This window comes from Rhinolophus ferrumequinum, chromosome 4 (genome assembly GCF_004115265.2).
Source record: "Rhinolophus ferrumequinum isolate MPI-CBG mRhiFer1 chromosome 4, mRhiFer1_v1.p, whole genome shotgun sequence".
Classification (NCBI taxonomy): Eukaryota; Metazoa; Chordata; class Mammalia; order Chiroptera; family Rhinolophidae; genus Rhinolophus; species Rhinolophus ferrumequinum.
The window spans coordinates 31117940-31122928 of NC_046287.1; the positions used below are offsets into that span (position 1 = coordinate 31117940).

At 39.0% G+C, this 4989-nt stretch overlaps 1 pseudogene; it reads right to left on the bottom strand.

Moving 5' to 3' along the window:
- Window positions 1–3693: 3693 nt before the first annotated feature.
- On the bottom strand, window positions 3694–4694 carry LOC117021664 (CMP-N-acetylneuraminate-beta-galactosamide-alpha-2,3-sialyltransferase 4-like; annotated as a pseudogene).
- Window positions 4695–4989: the final 295 nt, after the last annotated feature.

A 4989-nucleotide genomic window follows, 5' to 3' on the forward strand; every position in this document is an offset into this window, starting at 1 on the left:
GTACTTAGACTACACTCAATTTACTTAGTTTTTTTACTTTCTTCAATAATAAATTCACCTTAGCTTACTATAGTTTTTCAGTTTATAAAATTTTATTTTTTTAATTTTTCAACTCTCTTTAATAATAGTTTAAAACACAAACATATTGCCCAGCTGTGCTATATATATATATATATACATATATATATCTTTATATTCTTAATCTATAAGCATTTTTCTGTTCTAAATTTCTTAACTTTTTGTTCAATAAATGTGTTGTTTAAATTCCCATGTTTATGAACTTCCCACATTTAGTTGTCATTAATTTCTAACTAATTTACTTTTATTTATTTTTATTTTTATTAAATTTATTGGGGAGGCATTGGTTAATAAAATTATATCAGTTTCAAGTGTACATTTCTATAATACTTCATCTATATATTTCATTGCGTGTTCACCACCCAGCGTCAGTTTTCCTTCTGTCACCATATATTTGAATCCCTTTTCCCTCTTCTATCACCAATCCCACCACTGCTCCCCTTGCCCTCTGGTAAGAACCATACTGTTGTCTATATCTATGAGTTTTTGTTTGTTTGTTTGTCTTGCTTGTTTGTTGCTTTCAGTTTTATATCCTACATATGAGTGAGATCATATGGTTTTTGACTTTTTCTGTCTGACTTATTTCACTTAGAATTATTATCTCAAGATCTGCCTATGTTGTTCAAAATGGCAGTATTTTATCTTTTCTTTTTTTTGTTGTTGTTGTTGTTCAAGGGTTAGCTGTATTTTTACTTGTAGTTTACAAATCAAAACATAACAAATAATTATACATCAGCATTGGTAGGAATACCAAATATTATTTCACGATTGCCACTATGTGTTTCTTCTTCTCTAATGCAATCGGCACAGATCCAGGCTTGCTATGTTTGAGATGATTTGCTTCCTTTTGTCGACGAGATTCTTTCCTGATGTGCTGTTCTTGAATCTCGTAGATTTGAATCTGATAGATTTTGGTAGATGGCGGTGACAAGCAATTCATTTTATATGAGGATGATATTTATCTTTTCTTATGGCTGAGTAATACTCCATTGTGTATGTATACCACACCTTCTTTATCCAATCATCTATTGAAGGACACTTTGGTTGTTTCCAAGTCTTGGCCACCATAAATATAGCTGCGATGAACATAGTGGTACATATATCTTTACAGATAAATGTTTTTAGATATTTTGGGTAGATACCCAGAAGAAGGATTGCTGGTAGTATTGTAATTCTATTCCTAATTTTTTGATGAACCTCCATACTGTTTTCCATAGTGCCTATACCAATTCACATTCTCCGCAATGGTGTATGGGGATTCCTATTTCTCCACAACCTCTCTAGGACTTGTGATTACTTGTCTTGTTTATGATAGCCATTCTAACAGGTGTGAGGTAGTATCCCATTGTGGTTTTGATTTGTGTTTCCAAACTGGCTAGTGAACTTGCACATTTTTTCATATATCTGTTGGCTGCTTGTATGTCGTCTTGGGAGACGTATCTGTTCAGGTCCTCTGACCATTTTTTTTTTTTAATTGGACTGTTTGCTTTTTGTTGTTGTTGAGTTGTATAAGTTCTTTATGTATTTTGGATATTAGCCCCTGATTGGAGGTGTTGTTTGCAAATATCTTCTCCCATTCAGTTGGTTGCCTCTTTATTTTGTTGATGGTTTCTTTTGCTGTGCAGAATTTTTTAGTTTGATACAGTCCCATTCATTTATTTTCCCTTTTACTTCTCTTTCCTTTGAGGCCAAATTCATAAAATCTTCTCTGAACCCAAGGTCCATAAGTTTAGTACCTATGCTTTCTTCTATGTAAGTTATTGTTTCAAATCTTATAGTTAGGTGTTTGATCCATTTTGAATTAATTTTGGTATACGATGACAGATAGTATTCTAGTTTTCTTTTTTTTTTCATATGGCTTTCCAATTTTCCCAGCACCATTTATTGAAGAGGTTTCCTTTTCCCCATTGTAGGTATGTTTTTGGTTCCTTCGTCAAAAATTATCTGCTCATATACATGTGGGTTTATTTCTGTGTTCTCAATATTTTTACAACATTGATTTTACACTTAGAATTGAAAAGTTTTGAAAAAGCAATACTTATTTGTATAAATAAGGTGGCTTTAGGGCTCACATATAATTATATTTTCTCAATGATTTTTACTTTGTTTTAATCCCACTGGGAATTAAATAATTATAAGCTTTTAGTGTCCGGTTCACTAATAAAAAGGATACATTTTAATTTTTTATTATTTTTTTTCATTTATCTTTGCATGCATGTTATTTCTTATTATTGCTTTATTTTATTGCTGTGATTTATTGATATATAGGATAGCTACAGAAAACATCACCCTCATTTGGTTATAATGATGATGTTCCACAGAACGCTATGTGATCAAGATCAAACTACCATTCTTCCATGCCTCATCTCTATTGATCATATTGCTGTGTCTATGGTCTAGTTATCAAGGCCCTAAGGGACTTAATTTGATTTCTATCTTCAACTTATTTCCCTTCCTTGAGTTAAATTGAGAGCATATTTAAAAAATTAAGTATGTTAATTAATTTATTCGTAATTATTCTTTGAGAAGACAGAACTTTTTAAAGACATTTCACGGGCAGTGAGGCAATTCTGTTGCATTCTAAAGGTAATAAACTCATAACCCACATCCATTAAGGGGTAGAAGGAAGGCAACATCCCATAATGCTTTGGCTGGTATTGGATGCTGAGGGAAAACTCTAACAGAGACACTAGATGGTTTTATATATTCTGAGATATATTCAGTGTGTTTCCAAAATTGTGATCATGGGACGTTGGAAAAAGAAAAAAAAGTAAGCAAAATTCTCTTTTTTATATTATGTTTTAGCTGTTTTTCCTTTTTCCTGGTACAAAAGTATAAAATTTAAGGACACACTACATGAAAAGAAATAGGTCATACTTCAGAATTTTAGAAACAATAGACATTTTAGACATTACCTATAGGCTTACTTCATTTTTATTTATTTATTACTTTATTTTTCTTTACTTCATATTTAAAGTGAGAAAATTCAGCCTCCTAGTGTTTCTAGCATCTGACAATAATCCTAGTAAAGGATATCTTCAACAGAACTCTTGTATCTGATTTTCTCTGTTATTTATTTGAATAATAGTTTAATATGTTTGGAACCTCTTTTCTAGATGAGGTTCCCTTCTCCATGAAATACCCCTACCACTGCTCTTCCCATGCTTCTCTTTGAAGGGCACCCACCCACCCTCCTAGGAGGCTGGCCCTGGGTCTCGGCCTTAGTGGGCCCAACACTTTTCTGTTTTTGAAAAGGTGGTTCAAACACTGTATATGCCCCCTTTTCTGGATGCCATGGGACCAGCCCACAGCGCTTTCTTCCCCTTAATTAAATAGCCCATTAAATAATCTCCTAGCACTGGCAGACAGGAGATGCTGCAGCAGCAAGCCTCATCCCTTAGCTGAACTCCCAGCACCACAGGGCATCCATCCTGACTAGATCCCGTCCCCACAAGAGCAGCCAGGGGCATGGCCTCATCTCAGACCTGGCTAGTCCCACACAGAGGAGGGAGGACTCCAAGCTGGTCATGCTGGCACCAGGCACCTCCACAGCCATGGCTGGGCATTGCTCAGGCAGCAGAGTGGGCAGACCCATGGGTAGAGCACCTGGCCAAGTCAGAAGTAGGTGAGGTTTCTGACTGCTCCAGTTTCCAGTATCTGTTTGATGGCCAGGGCCTCTTGGGAGACTGTGGTACACCCTGCCATTGACTTGAGTGTGATCTGCTCATAGCAATGACAGGTGTGCTTCCATTTGTGGGCATCTGGGCAGCCACAGCCTGCAATGTGCACCATGTTGCAGAGGTAGAGCGCCAGGATGATGGCCATCATGTCTGTGGTGGGCTTCTGCCTAATCTTGTGTGGCTGCTGCATGGACAGGCTCAGCAGTTTGTCAGCTGCAATCTCTATGACGAAGGGGGTGAGAATTCGAATCTGTTTGGGGTTGACATCCCAGATGAGGGGAGGCTATTTCCAGAAGCCATTTTGCACCCATTCTTCTCATTCAGAATGGTCTCAATCTGGCAGAAACCTGTTGCCTCGAAAGCCACCAGGAGGAGAAGCGTGTCTGGGCTGTTCTCCACTTTGGGGTTGAAGTGGGTAGAAGAGATACATGGTGGTCTTGGAGCCCACGTCACCTTTGCAGCCAGCCACTGGGGTGTTGTTCAATCCAATGGCCCTGTCGTACTTGTTGATGGCATCTCCCAGCAAGCTGCTGTAAAGCCAGTGTCCATTGCCCACGACCACACAGCAGCAGCACTTGAGGCTCTGGATGCTCTCCAGAATGGAGTAGCTGGTGATGGCTAGGATCCAGAGGAGCAGGTATCACGCCCCTTGGTCCCACAGGGCAGCTCGTAGGCAGAGGGTGTCTTGACCCAGAAATAATCCTTAAACTGCAGGATGACGGGCTGATCTCTCTAGTAGATGTCAAAAAGCTTAGAGGCTTTCCTTTGCCTCACTCTGAAGGCATGGCTTTTTCTTTTCTGGGATGAGAAAATAAAAAGTGTCTTCTCGGAAAATGGAATACCACACCGTGATGACCAGGACCAGAGCCAACATGGCCAGGAGCTCCCAGCGGACTTGCTGATCATGTTTCTCAGCAGGTAGCAGAGTTCCTGGGAAGAGCTGGCACCCGGAGAGGGGTGGGGCAATTTGGTGGCTCCATTCAACTCCGAGATCAGCGAGGCAGGTGGTGGCAGCTGGGCTGGTGCTGTGCTTGGCTGTCCCCAGTCCCAGGTGCAGGGCTGGCCACGATAGGGTTAGTCAGCCTGTGGAGAGGCAGGGGCCGGGTCTGATGTTCTCTATTATTTTAAATGGATTCTTTTTATTCATTCTCCTAGTAAAATGGTATCTAATTGATTGTCACTATATTGTTCCAGTCACCATTAAAAGGGGTGAATATTTACAGATTGCCCT